We start from the raw sequence: 15,994 nt of genomic DNA, 5'->3' as shown, positions 1-15,994 counted from the left end.
CAAAGAAACGCTTCAGTTCAAGGGACATTACTGAAGGATGAAAAATGTTGGTCTTCAGTGCGATACCCACATATGATGAAATGTGCAATTAAATTGTTGTAGTAAATTAAATTAACTACTTTGCTCACTATTCTGAAAATGAAATGAAAATTGCTTGTTGTCACAAGTAGTCTTCCAATTAATTACCGTGAAAAACCCACAGTCACCACATTCCGGCGCCTGTTCAGGGAGGCTGGTACGGGAATTGAACCATGCTGCTGACCTGCCTTGGTCCGCTTTCAAAGCCAGCGATTTAACCCTGTGCTAAACCAGCCCCTCTCTCATTTATGTCATTTATTCTGGCATTTATTTTGTAAAACAGATGAGCATTATGTTAATCAGAGAAATGCATGCAGAGAATCATGCCTTAAAATTTTCTAAACAAAAAAATAGAGCGCTTTTTCAGAAGCGATGTATCTTGGAGCTCAGGTATGAACTGCACTGGGTTGGCATTAAATCATGATTTAAAAAATGAAGCTATGCTGAAAAGACTGTTTATAGGAATAAACAATCAAATTGTTTTCGTGAAATGCTTTTAAAAAGCTACAAGTTATATTAGAAAAATAAATAGAAAATGCCATCTAACTGTTAAACGATATTCTCAGTTAAACGGTTAATCTGGCAGATTATAAATTGATGCAGATAACTGTGGGTTGATATATTTTAGAAACAAGTTTGAAGAGAAGGGGTATAAAGTAAATAGTACAGTTTTAAAGGTCTACAGTGACAAGGAGGCCTGCAAGTTGACTTCCACGTATCACTCAGAACTGCCTAGCAGCAGGAGGAAGTAAAGGTGTTCAACATTCGTAGATAAATGGTGTTGCAGAAATTGATGGGATAGATGCTGATAAATCCCAGGCCAGAAAATCTACATCCCAAAGTACTTAACGAATTGACTTTGGAAATGTGCATTCATTTTCATTTCATTTCATTTCATTTCATCTTCCAGGATTGTAAAGGCTCTGGAACAGTTCTAACAGATTGCATGGTAGCTAATGTAACCCCACTATTTACAAAGGAGCTTTTGAGAAGAAAAGGGAATTATAGACCAGTAACCTCATGTCGGTAATGGGGAATATTTTAGAATCCATTATCTACGAATTTGTAGCAGAGGATTGCATTTGTTGGAGTTCAGAAGAATGAGAGAAGATCTCATAGAAAAGGAAAAAAAAAACTAACAGGACTAGACGGGGTGAGATGCGAGAAGAATGTCCCCGATTGTGGTAGAGTCCAGAACCAGGGGTCACTGTCTGTGGATACAGGATAGGCAATTAAGGACATAGATGGGTCTGGATCGGTCCCCTTTTCTGCTCTATAGTTATGCGATTCTATAAAACGGCCCATAACAAATCCAACGACATTTGGAGCCCAGAATAATGGCTGCGTAGATTCTTGAACTAAGGATAGTCCCTGGCAGAATTGTATTCTTATTGTGTCTAAATACCAATCTCTAAGCATCTTATGCGCTGCCATCGGTATTGGACGCGACCTGAAGGGTCTTGGAGACTTTTACCACGTAAAAAGCTCTGTCTGAATGACAGACGTTCAGTAGGATTACCTTTGACAGAAGAGAAGAAACGGAATTATGTACTGCTTTTGCTAATAAACGCCTTTTTCTTTGGAGAATGAAAGTACTTGCGGTTTTGCTGAGGATTTTTTTTTTCTCTTGCACTATTTTCGAAAGCCCAGGAATACACAAGTTATACTCTGCACTGCAACCCAACTCACTGTTCAGCAGCTTGCTTCTACTAAATGGACCTTGCAAACAAATGCAGGCATCGCATCAAAAGGACCTTAGTGCACGATTGTTTATCAGCCTTCAGCCAAAGATGCAGATCTGAGCAATTGTTGCACAAACACTTCAAGTGATTGGCTAAGGTCGGGACCGCAACTCATCCACAAACGCGCGACCTTCCAGTCTCACAGCTGGGCGAATAACTGCAGGGGTGAAATCAAAAGCGGCGAGGGAAATACCAATACCAATTTTTGGTAAGTAATCTTTGGGAGCATCTATACCGAAAAGTGATTCGAAGCAAAATATTGAGACAGCTCAGATTCGTTGCCTGCAATGTTTGCATGTTACGGAAACTCCTGGAAACCCTGGTAGCTTGGCTAAACATAAATACGGAAATAAATTTCGCGCTTTCTAAACCTCAGATTTTGTGAATTTCAAAAGCGGTTAAGGTTAATGCGACATGGGGAAGCTGTTAAATTTGTGGAGGTGGTCTCGCAGCAGGTATAGCCAGTTTAAACAAAATAATTTACCGGATGTGGGCGTCGCTGGTTTTGCCCAGTTATTGCCCATCCTTAGTTGGCCTATAGAAGGTTGTGGCGTGTTGCCTTCTTAAACCACTGCAGTCCCTGAGGTACACCCATAGAGCTGTTAGGAAGGTACTTCCAGGATTTTAACCCAGCCACACTGAAGGAAGTGGGATATAGTTTCAGGTCGGCGTGCTGAGTGACTTGGAGGGGACCCTCCTGGTGGTGGGTTTCCCATGTATCTACTGCTCTGTGGATCTTACTAGAGTTGTCCTTCCAGATCACAGGAAGAGTGCACGATTGTGCACGTGTTTGGACTCGGGCGCTGACTGTCAATCAGGCTGACGGAGCTTGTGAAAAGGCAATCATAAACATATCCACATGCACATACTGAGGCGGATTAAATGTAGAAATTTTGTTAGGATGGGACATTTGATCAACAGTGAATAGAATGGCCGTTAGACAAACGCCAACATGTGTCCTGTATGATGCTTTGCCACATGAATTACAGGGTGAAATAAATCCGTGAGTGGGTGCTGCATGTAAGATAAACAAAAACACATGGCCTGGAAATTCAGGGGAGGAAGCTGTCGGATGTCGGCTCGGGTCGGAGCCTCATCGCGGGAGATGTTCGTCGGGGTGGTCGGGGTCCACAGGAAAAATGCGGTTAGGGCCTGTGCGGGGGAGGGTGTGGGTGGGGTAATGGGGGAGCCTTTCGCGGGTATAATAGTGGGGATAACGCGGCGGGGGGCTATAGTCTAATGTTATGGAGATGCCGGCGTTGGACTGGGGTGAGCACAGTAAGAAGTCTGACAACACCAGCTTAAAGTCCAACAGGTTTGTTTCCAAAGCTAGTGATTCGAAACAAACCTGTTGGGCTTTAACCTGCTGTTGTAAGACTTCTGATGTGTATGTGGTGTCCTGAAAAGGATCTTGGGTGCGTGATGAGTGCTGATGGCGCCTTGGCTGGTACTGACGGTAGTTTCTCCGGATAATAGAAACTGTTTCCATTTTTCGGAGTAGCTATTGGTGTAGCCCCGGAGGAACAATCCGAAGTTATGCATTTAAATCCGATGTTTCACAGCGCAGCACGATTGTACAGGGGAAGCTGTCACTTTTGGGAAATGGCCATGAGCTGTAAAGTTCCAAGAAGGATTCCCCAGCGATCCTCGGGGCTTGTCGCCATGTCCAACGCCAGAGAGCTTGGAAATACAATCTAGTAACACATTTGATAAGATGTGAGATGGGGGCGTTGGACTGGGCAGAAAGAAGTCTTACAACACCAGGTTAAAGTACAACAGGTTTGTTTCAAATCACTAGCGTTCAGAACACTGCTCCTTCCTCAGGTGAATATTTGATAAGTGCTTGATGTGGGCGGTGCTGGCACAGTGGTTAGCGAAGGACCAGGTTTCAATTCCTGGCTTGAGTCACCTTCTGTTGCGGAGTCTGCACGTTCTCCCCGTTGGTTTCCTCCGGGTACTCCGGTTTCCCCCCACAAGGAAGAAGTGCTTGTTCCGTGAAATAGATATTATGATTTTTCCCTCAGTGTACCGAAACAGACGCCGTAGTGTGGATTTTCACAATAACTTCAATGCAGCGATAATTCCCGGACCAGCCTCCCCAAACAGGTGCTGGAATGTGGCGACTAGGGGCTGTTCACAGTAACTTCATTGAAGCCTATTTGTGACAATAAGTGATTATTATTATATTATTTAAGCCGATTTGTGACAATAATAAAGATTATAGAAGGAAAAGATGTACTAATGTTACTTTGTGCATTTCAAAACCATGAATTTGTAGATGAAACATCTTTAGGGAATTACAGATGGATGTCAGAATGATAAAAATGTAATAATACGGATATTTAATTAACCTAATATAGAGTGGGAAAGCAGCAGAATAAAGGGTAAAATGATGCATTGGTTCCTCGAGTATGTTCAGGACACCTTTCGACAAAGTACGTGGGAGAATCAACGAGAAAGGAGGCAATGCTTCATATACTTACTGAGCAGGAAGAATCTCTTCTCATTGAACAAAATATTTGGGGGAATATGATTTTTGGATCATAAGTTTTTGCTTGGCTTGGCAAAATAACAAAGAACCATCAAAAAGAAGAAGAATTAACTGGAGAATGCCAACTTCATGACAGCTATCTAGCACAAATATATTAGAATCAAAAGTTCACAGACAATTAATGATGCATACATCAAAATGAGTAACAGTTTCACTGCCATGGGTTCAACATTCTTCAAAAATCACGTCTCCAATTTCTTGCCGGAAGCGAAAATTATTTGTTTATTCATTAATGGGACGTGGACATCGCTGCTTAGGTGAGCATTTATTGCCCAGCCCTAGTTGTCATTTGGAAGGTGGTGGCGAGTTACTTTCTCGAACAGCTGCAGCCACTGAGGTGTAGGTACACCCACTCTACTGTGAGGGATGGAGTCCCAGGAGTTGAGTTTATGGGGCTAGGTGGTGGATTGGGCATAGGTAGGTTGTTCTTTCCGAGGGACTTTGCAGTCCAGGTGGACCAAATGGCCTTGTTCTTCACGATAGGAATTTTATTCTATGATTCTAAGGTGGCAAATTAATGATATATTTGGGCGCATGACTCAAAGTGTTACCATGAGATAGGCTTTAATGAGCCTATTAAATGAGAAAAGTGTAGTATAGGGACAGAGTTAATTTGGAGCAGAATTCCAGCGTTGTTGGCTTTAAAGTTGCAGGCAGGGACACCGATTGTTAGTGGGCAAGGTAAACACTCCAATGTTAAAGGACACTGGATAATGTGTCAGTGGAGGATTTTATAGAGATGGGAAAGGGCAAGACTGTGAAGGAGCTTGAAAACAGGAATTAGACATTTAAAATCAAGATGATGCACAGGTGAAGCCCATATAGGTAACAAGCACAATAGTTGTGGATTTATTCCAAATTAGGTTATGGGAAATTAGTTTTAGATTACCTCAAGTGTATGGAGAGAAGAAAATGGGAGGCTGGCTGGAGTATGTTAGATGTTAGGTGTTAGATTTGGAGGTAGGTGAGCACTTTGGTAATAGTGACCACAATAGGGCAGCACAGTAGCATAGTGGTTAGCACAATTGCATCACAGCTCCAGGGTCCTAGGTTCGATTCTGGTTTGGGTCACTGTCTGAGGGGAGTCTGCACATCCTCTCCGTCTGCGCGTGGGTTTCCGCCGTGTGCTCCGGTTTCTTCCCACAGTCCAAAGATGTGCAGGTTAGGTGGATTGGCCATGATAAATTGCCCTTAGCGTCCAAAATTGCCCTTAGTGTTGGGTGGGGTTACTGGGTTATGGAGATAGGGTGGAGGTGTTGACCTCGGTTAGGGTGCTCTTTCCAAGAGCCGGTGCAGACTCGATGGGCTGAATGGCGTCCTTCTGCACTGTAAATTCTATGATAATCTATGATGATAATTCGATTATGTTTACTTTAGTGATGGAAAGGGATAGGTATATACTGCAGGGCAAGAGTTATATCAGGGGGAAAGGCAATTATGATGCGATGAGGCAAGACTAAGGATGCATCGGATGGGGAGGGAAACTGCAGGGGATGGGCACAATTGAAATGTGGAGCTTGTTCAAGGAACAGCTACTGCGTGTCCTTGATAAGTATGTACCTGTCAGGCAGGGAGGAAGTGGTCGAGCTAGGGAACCGTGGTTTACTAAAGTAGTTAAAACACTTGTCAAGAGGAAGAAGGAGGCTTATGTAAAGATGAGACATGAAGGTCCAGTTTGGGCGCTCGAGAGTTACAAGTTAGCTAGGAAGGACCTAAAGAGAGAGCTAAGAAGAGCCAGGAGGGGACATGAGAAGTCTTTGGCAGGTAAGATCAAGGATAACCCTAAAGCGTTCTATAGATATGTCAGGAATAAAAGAATGACTAGGGTAAGAGTTAGGCCAGTCAAGGACAGTAGTGGGAAGTTGTGCATGGAGTCCAAGGAGATAGGAGAGGTGCTAAATGAGTATTTTTCATCAGCATTCACACAGGAAAAATACAATGTTGTCGAGGAGAATACTGAGATACAGGTTACTAAACTAGAAGGGCTTGAGGTTCATAAGGAGGAGGTGTTAGCAATTCTGGAAAGTGTGGAAATAGATAAGTCCCCTGGGCCGGATGGGATTTATCCTAGGATTCTCTGGGAAGCTAGGGAGGAGATTGCTGAGCCTTTTGCTTTGATCTTTATGTCATCATTGTCTACAGGAATAGTGCCAGAAGACTGGAGGATAGCAAATGTTGTCCTCTTGTTCAAGAAGGGGAGTAGAGACAATCCCGGTAACTGTAGATCAGTAAGCCTTACTTCTGTTGTAGGCAAAGTCTTGGAAAGGTTTACAAGAGATAGGATGTATAATCATTTGGAAAGGAATAATTTGATTAGAGATAGTCAACACGGTTTTGTGAAGGGTAGGTCTTGCCTCACAAACCTTACTGAGTTATTTGAGAAGGTGACCAAACAGGTGGATGAGGGTAAAGCAGTTGATGTGATGTATATGGATTTCAGTAAAGCATTTGATAAGGTTCCCCACGGTAGACTATTGCAGAGAATACAGAGGCATGGGATTCAGGGTGATTTAGCAGTTTGGATCAGAAATTGGCCAGCTGGAAGAAGACAAATTGTGGTGGTTGATGGGATATGTTCAGCCATGCCCTTACTACTCTCTGTTCTGCCTGGAGTCCAGTTACTAGCCCTCCTCTTATCCTAGTCATTCTTTTATTCCTGATGTATGTATAGAAAGCTTTAGAGTTATCCTTAATCCTAACTGCCAAAGACATCTCATGTCGCCACCTGGCTCTTCTTAGCTCTATCTTTAGGTCCTCCCTAGCTAACTTGTAACAGCCACTGCTGTTTGTCATTTTTATAAATGATCTGGAGGAGGGCGTAGAAGGATGGGTGAGTAAATTTGCAGATGACACTAACGTCGGTGGAGTTGTGGACAGTGCGGAAGAATGTTCCAAGTTACAGAGGGACATAGATAAGCTGCAGAGCTGGGCTGAGAGGTGGCAAATGGAGTTTAATACAGAAAAGTGTGAAGTGATTCATTTTGGAAGGAATAACAGGAAGACAGAGTACTGGGCTAATTGTAAGATTCTTGGTAATGTGGATAAGCAGAGAGATCTCGGTGTCCATGTGCATAGATCCCTGAAAGTTGCCACCCAGGTTGAGAGGGTTGTTAAGAAGGCGTACGGTGTGTTAGCTTTTATTGGTCGAGGGATTGAGTTTCAGAGTCATGAGGTCATGTTGCAGTTGTACAAAACTCTGGAGTGGGCACATTTGGAGTATTGTGTGCAATTCTGGTCGCCGCATTATAGGAAGGATGTGGGAGCATTGGAAACGGTGCAGAGGAGATTTACCAGTATGTTGCCTGGTATGGAGGGAAGATCTTATGAGGGAAGGCTGAGGGACTTGAGGCTGTTTTCGTTAGAGAGAAGAAGGTTAAGAGGTGACTTAATTGAGGCATACAAGATGATCAGAGGATTAGATAGGGTGGGCAGTGAGAGCCTTTTTCCTTGGATGGTCATGTCTAGCACGAGGGGACATAACTTTAAATTGAGGGGATATAGATATAGGACAGATGTCAGAGGTAGGTTCTTTACTCAGAGAGTAGTAAGGGCATGCAATGCCCTGCCTGCAACAGTACTGGACTCGCCAACACTAAGGGCATTCAAATGATCATTGGATAGACATATGGACGATAAGGGAATAGTGTAGATGGGCTTTGGAGTGTTTTCACGGGTCAGCGCAACATCGAGGGCCGAAGGGCCTGTACTGCGCTGTAATGTTCTATGTTCTATATTCTATGTTCAAGCCTAGTGTTCCGGATATGATGAAAGTTTGAATATCAGGAAGGCTGATACCGATGTGGAATTGATGGAAATAGTGGTTGTGAAAATGTGTATTATGAGGCTCCACACGAGAAGTAAACACCTCAGTTGCCAAAAGTCTGGTTCAATCTCAAACTGTTGACAAGAGGGAAAATGGTGTCAGTGGCAAGAACAAGGGCTTTGGCAGTGCCCATAGCCAATGGCTTCCGTCTTCCCAATATTTAAGTGTAGGGAATGTATGGCCATTCGTTACTGGATATTGGACAAGCATTTAAACTGATCATAAGTGGTGATAGCGTTGTAAAGCCCAACGTCGCAAGTGGGCATGTCGGAGTTTATGTTGAGTGTCTTCAATGAGGTCACTGAGAGGGAGCAGATAGACGACACATAATTGGGGATAAGGACAAGTTCGTTGGTATATCAGTAGCAACAGCGCAGGGATGGAAAGGTAGCTATTGTTGGTTAATGTCTGGCGATAAAGAGATAAATAAGAATGGAATCTTGCAAGTACAAACATGCTGATGGTGACTGATGGTGGAGACACACTGAAGGATTAATTATGTCAAAGAATGGAGATAAGTTGAGAAGAACAAGAAGCAATGGTTTACCTTTGACACAATAAAACACACTATCATTTGCGACTTAGACAGGATCCATTTCAGTGCTCTGGCGCGGATGGAACCCTGATTGTAAGAATTCAGAAATGGGTTTCTGGGAAGGATTCACATGAATATGGGAGACATTGGCCCGTAACTTCCGGTTAGCGTCGGGAAGCCACCGGCCGATTTAAATGGAGAAAACTGCTCATTTATTGATGCACAATCAATGGACACGAAACGTAGATGAGATCCAAATGGTAGGCTTTAATGCACAAGATGTGTGCCCGGTAGCAGACGTACAGAAGAAAGGCCGACTGCCGGGCAGCACGGGTTCTTATAGCCCGCCTTGCGAGGCACATGACTTCCTCAGCCAATCGGCTGAGTGGCATATCCGATTTGGCAAGAGAATCATCAAGATTTTTACGAAAGATGTTGGATGCTGCAAAAGAAGAAAATATATCTTGGTGCATGAATTTGTGCAATCTATTTGCTTATGTAACCGCTGGCTTGTAACGATGGTTATCTCGACTGGCCAGTGTCGGTAGGTCAACAATTCTGAGTAGAATATCTGGAAAATTTGAATAACTTTCAGCACAGCAAGGTCAACATTTTAAGTTGTTCATTACTGAATGTAATTTATGCTTTTGCTTGATAAATGTTTTTCTTTATTCTCGTAACAATTTCATTTGTTGAAACAAATCAAGGCTTCATGTTCAGAACAAAATGTTTTTTTTGGAGTGGTTATAATTGTATCAGCTCACTGTTCCACTGTTCTCTTATTCAATGTTACTTTTCATTATTCAGTTCAGCCAATGGGTTGCTTGGACAGTTGTGGAAGACTAGACCTCATCAAATCCACCACTTGTCATTCGACCTGCTCGATATCCCTTGCCATTCATTTCAATTCTAGCAGAATTGTGGAGGGTGCAACAGTCAGCCCACTCAACACCATCTATTTTAGTCTAATGTATGAGACGAATCTCGACATTAATGTGACTAAAATTTGACAAGCATATTTGATGTTCTGTCAAGAACAAATGCCATTTCCAATCTATGGAAATAACAAAAATTCTTTTTTATATATATATAAATATAGAAAGAAACCAGTGGAGAGACAAGGCTGCTTCACAGATTTAGAGACCGAAGAGAATCCGATATTATCTCTGACACAAAGATGACAAAACTGATGGAAATGGTATCTTATCAGTTTGTCAACGAGGATGACGATTTCACTTGGAAAAAATTCTACCAAACCTGTGGTTCCCATTTAGAAATCGGTGTAAATCCATTATGGTCTTGGATTTGGAACCTCGATCTGGGAAGTTGTAAGTTCACCTCCGTTTTGTTTTGTCAATAGTGCAGTTTAAACGAGAATCAAATGGGTGCATTGATCACGTTACCAATCTTCCAAGGCTGCATTTAATTCATAGATACTGTGATTTTGGTTTATTTTGAAAGTATGTAACCGGCCAGCAGTTGTTTAGGATGGGGGGGGGGGGGGGGGGGGGGGGGGGGGGGGATGGCGGCCTTGTTGGGAAGAGGTTGACGAGATTGAATTAATTGTGGCAGATTAACAGATACATGGGCGGAATTCTCCGACCTCCCGCAGGGTAGGGGAATCGCCCGGGGCCGGTGTAAATCCCGCCCCCGCCGTGGCCGGAATTCTCCGCCACCCGGGAATCGGTGGGAGTGGGAATCATGCCGCGCCGAGTGGGGTGCCCCCCGTGGCGATTCTCCTGCCCGCGATGGCCCGAAGTCCCGCTGCTGACAGGCCTCTCCCGCCGGCGGGAATTGGAGCACCTCTGGTGCCGGCGGGATTGGCAGCGCGAACGGGCCCCCGGGATCCTGGGGGGGGTGGCGATCGGACCCGGGGGGTGCCCCAATGGTGGCAGTCGGGGCCCACCGATCGGCGGGTGGGCCTGTGCCACAGCCACAGCCTCCACCATGGCAGAGGCATCGCACTGGCGCATGCGCGAACCGGCAAAGGCCTTTAGGCCAGCCCCAACGCCGGGCGATGGGCGTCAAAGGCCGTTGGCGCCAACCACTCCGGCCCTTGCCCCTAAAAGTCCGGAAACTTCCGCACCTTTGGGGAGGCCCAACGCCAGAGTGGTTGGTGACACTCCGCTATGCCGGGACCCCCCCCCCCCCCCCCCCGCCGGGTAGGGGAGAATCCCGGCCATGATCCTTTAGAACTATGTTTCATCTCACCCTGCATACAACACAGAAGAAGGGGTGGCCGGGTGTTCGGAGAATCGCCCGGGGCCGGCGTCAATCCCGCTACCGCCGTGGGCCGAATTCTCCGCCACCCGGGAATCAGCAGGGGCGGGTATTGCACTGCGCTGGTTGGTGGGCCCCCCGCGGCGTTTCTCCGGCCTGGGATGGGCCGAAGTCCCGCCACTGTACATCCTTTCCCGCCGGTGGGAATCAAAGTACCTCTGGTGCCGACGGGATTGGCAGCGCGGGCGGGCGATGGGGTCCTGAGTGGGCGCGGGGCGATCTGGCCCGAGGGGTGCCCCCTTGGTGGCCAGGCCCGTGATCGGGGCCCACCGATCGAAGGGCGGGCCTGTGCCGTGGGGGCACTCTTTTTCTTTCGCCTCTGCCACAGTCTCTACCATGGCGGAGGCGGAAGAGACCCCCTCCACCGCGCATGCGCCGGGATGACATCAGCAGCTGCTGACACTCTGGCGCATGCGCGGACGTCCGCCGGCCAGCGAATGCCTTTCGGCCCCGGCTGGAGGGGTGCCAAAGGCCGTTCACGTCAGCCGGCGGAGCGGAAACCACTCCGGCGCGGGCCTAGCCCCTAAAGGTGCAGAGAATTCCACACCTTTGGGGAGGCCCGACGCCAGAGTGGTTTTCACCACTCCACAACGCTGGGACCCCCTGCCCCGCCGGGTAGGGGAGAATCCCGGCCAAGGTTTCTCGGTGAACTTCAATTATTTCCTCTTTGGTAGTGATACCCATTAATCTTCCCGCATCCTTAATCTTACACCGTAGCTCTCCAACACTTGCAGCTTTAAGTGCTGCAGGAATTGATACTATTTCAGTTGGAACAGGCTGCCACTACCTGGTTACCATGAGGCCGAGCTTGGCCGTGATCATTTTTGAGGTTTAGCTCCTTCACATTATAACAATGAAAACTCCGAAAACAGGACAGGAAGAATGCATTTTGACAACATAACTACAGTACAGATGGGAATTACAAGTCCATTCATCTTAATGTATCCATCCATTGAAGTCCCAACACCACATAAATTTCTACCGTCTGTGAAATTATTCACTTATTAAAGAACCGGCATCACCAATGTTACCTCAAAGTTTACTGAGCATGTCGAACAACACGATCCTCGCATCAAGTTTAAAGTAATATTTACATCGTGCCAGCCTGGGCCACCTTTTGTATTCTAACAATTTAGAGCCGAGCAATATTGCCTTATTTACTGCAGCTCCAGTGACCAAGGTTCAATTTCGGCCTCGGATGACTGTTTGGAGTTTGCTCTTTCTCCCCATTGCTGCCTCCTCCGGGCACTCCAGTTTCCCCCTGCAGTCCAAAGATATGCAAGTTAGGTGGATTGGCGGTGCTAAATTTCCCCTCAGTGTCCAAAAGTCAGTACAGGTTACTGGGTTAGGGAGATAAGGTGGACCAGTGGGCTTAAGTACAGTGCTCATTCCAAGGGCCGGTAGAGACTCGATGGGCCAAGTGGGGTCCTTCTGCACTGTAAATTCTATGATTCTTACATAACTCTGAAACCATCACCAAGGTTAACATCCGAGTATACAAATTAAGAGCAGGAATAGGCCTCTAGGCCTCCTACTGCCGGTTTCGCTTTTCTATAAGATCATGGCTGATCTGACTGTAACCTCCTCTACAACCACAGTGACATTTCATCTCACACACTTATCAAGAATCTATCTCCCTCTGCACTTAAAACATTCAAAGTTACGGCTTCCACTATGTTTTGAGGGAGGGAGCTCCAGAGGTTCACCACCTTCTGAGAAAACATTCATCTCGTTTTTGACTTAAATAGGTGACCCTGCATTTTGAGTAGTTCTGTATTCTCCACAAAAGCAAACATCCTCTGCACATAGACCTCATCAAATGCCCCAGAATCATTTTTGGTCAATCGTGATCGTGCATTAGAATTGTTTCTAATGCATTTACATCCTTCATTAAATAAGGAGACCAACATTGTGCACAATCCTACAGATATATTCTCACCAGTGTCATGTACGATTGAAGCATAATCGACCGACTTTTATATTCAATTCTCTCTCAATAAACAATAACATTTTTGAATGTTTCCTAATTATTTATTGGACTTGTATGCGAACATTATGTGAGTCATGCTCTAGGACAACCAGATCCCTTTGGCTCCCAGAGCTCTGCAATCTCTCACCATTTAGATATAGTACTTATTTTCCATTTTTTCTGACAAAATGGAAATTTTATACTTGTTCACATTATACTCCATTTGCCAGATCTTTGCCCAGTCCAGTAAATTACTCATGTGCCTTTGTAGCCTTTAGATCTTCCTCACAGCTTACGTTCCTAACTACATTTTGTATTATTAGCAAATTTAACAACAGTACCTTCTGTCCCTTCATCAAATATATTTATATAAATTGTAAAATGCTGAGGTCGCAGCACTGCTTTTTGTGGGACATCACACATTACATCTCACCAATGAGAAAAAGTATTATTTATAACTACCCACTGCTTCCCGTAGGCTGGCTAATCTTTGATCAATGCGAATGTGACACCCCCTAAACACGAACGTTTATTTTCCACAATAATCTTCAAGGTGACACTTTACCACCTCGAAGGTTATTGTGGAATGCCCTCTGACAATCTACGCAATCTGGTTCCACTTCATCCACAGAACACATCACTCCTTCAATGAACTGAAATAAATTGGTTACTCTTTGATCAATCCACTTTGACTCTGCCTGTTTGTCATCAATATTTCTGAGTGCCGTGCAATATCATATTTAATAACAGCTTTCAGCAATTCCGATGACAGGTGTTAAGTGAACTGAGCTCAAGTTTCCTGCTTCCCGTCTCCCCAAAACCCTGCACCCTCCATCCCCTTTTAAAATTATGAATTGCACTGGGAATTTCCCAACCCAATGGTACATTTCTGTAACCCAGTGAAGTTTGGAAAATTGAAACCAATGCATCAACTCCGTGAAATGAAAATGAAAAATTTTCATTTCATGCAGTTGATGCATTGGTTTCAATATTCCAAACTTCCCTGGGTTCCAGAAATGCACCATTAGGTTGGGAAATTGCCATTGCAATTCATAATTTTCAATTACATCATTGGCCACTTCTTTTAAAACACAATGTTAAAGCTCATTAGGACGCGGGCATTTGTCAGTTTTTCCTGAGTCCCTCCGTCCATCACAATTCCTCACTTACAGCTATTTCTGCTACGCTATTTGCATCCTCTATAAACATCGATGTAAATAACTCTTCAATGCCTCTGATAACTCTTACGTTTCTGATCGTAATCCCCCAGGATACTTTCTACAGAACCGGTGCTCAATCTGTCAACGCTTATTCAAATATTTATAAAAGCTTTTTATATCTGCCTTTAAATTTCGCTTGTACTCTATTTTTTCTCTTCTTACTTGCAATTTTTTTGCTGCTCTTTATACCCGTCCAATCTTCTGATCTGCTACCTGTCTTTACACAGTTGTATGATTTTTCCATAAGTTTGATACTGTCGTTAAATTGTTTAGTTAACCACAGATGGCTGAATCCTCCTCTTGGAATTGTTCCTTCTCAACGAATGTGTCCATTCTCTGTGTTCGTAAATATCCTTTCAGCGTCGCCGACTGCATCTCTGTTGACCTATCCCTGAACCTCATTTTCCAGTCCGATTTAGCTAGTGACACCGCCCATAGAAGTAACCCCACGTCCATCCACCCCTGAAACTGAACCTGTGCCACCTCCCACCCCAAACAAATGTGGCCGCCATGCCCCATCAGGCGGCCTGACCAGGGCAGCGCCCACTGTAACCACATGGAGGCACCGGGCGTGGGCAATGGAGCATACTGCTGGCAAGAGCAGTGCCAGCCGGTTGTACCCTGGGACAGGCTGCAGGGTGTAGCCACCGAAGTTGGCCATTTCCCTGAATACAAAATGGAGGAACGCAAAGCATACAGGATAAAATGGACAATGTTTGCAGCCCCAGCAGGCTGCACCTAGCAGGTGTGGATTCTGTCTGCTAAGAAAGCAGACAGCACCGAAACGAACGTTCCGCATACTAATGAGGCAATTACCGGGATAATTAGCATGTTAATGGAACGATTCCAGAGACAATGGACACAATTGGGGAAGCAACTGCAACATTGTAAAGGATACCAGACACTCAGGCACCAGCAAGGTTCGAAAACAAAGAGCCTGAAGGCCCGCCCATTAGCTAAGGAACAGCCTCAGTATTGGGGGGATTCAAACATATCGATTGGGAAGAGACCCAATCGATTCCAAGCAGGTAAAGGAGTCCGCCCAAAGGGGCCGGATCCCTGGGACCTATAAAAGACAGGACCCACACATGGTTCAGTCTTCTCGTCCAGCCCTTCTCTCTCTTTGACCAACACTCCTCCGTGGACCAGCACCTCGACCAGCTTTTGCCAAGAAGACCTTGAACGAGAGAGAGGAGAGCGTTCGGACAGCAGCCGCCAGCAAGTAAGTGCCTCACAACGATCGCTACCAGAGACAGGCACTCCTGACCCCTTTTAACTTATACCAACCTGAAGTCTGCAGACCAGAGCAGAGCAAGAGGCCTTGTTCCCTGACCCGGCAGTTCCTTCGAGATAAGTATTAGTTTATTTAGCAGTAGGAATAAGTTTAATCCTTCTAGCGTGTGCCTGGGTTGTTATTATAATTGTATTATAATAAACTCAGTTGTTTGGACTTACTAATTGGTGTATGGTTTTATTGCTTTGAACTTCACCTTGAACTTGTGGCGGTGTCTTAATGATACCTGGCGACTCCAGAACTAAGTAAAGAAAAGAGCCAAATTGAGTGTTAAGCACACTCACCCAGAACGACCAACATTTAGTGGCGAACTCAGCCGGGACTCGATTAGAAGTGCCCCCCCCCCCCCCCCCCCCCCCCCCCCCCCCCCACTCCGGGAGAACCCAGAAATTTGAATTAGAAATCCAATTGGGAAAAGGAAAAACCACAAGTGTTCAAGGAGTTCAAATCAATAGTCATAATTCGGAAGTGTGTTTTTGCATGCGTAACTAACAGGGTTGGA

The sequence above is a fragment of the Scyliorhinus canicula genome, chromosome 13 (assembly GCF_902713615.1).
Source record: "Scyliorhinus canicula chromosome 13, sScyCan1.1, whole genome shotgun sequence".
NCBI lineage: Eukaryota > Metazoa > Chordata > Chondrichthyes > Carcharhiniformes > Scyliorhinidae > Scyliorhinus > Scyliorhinus canicula.
Note: the sequence above shows the minus strand (reverse complement) of the source record.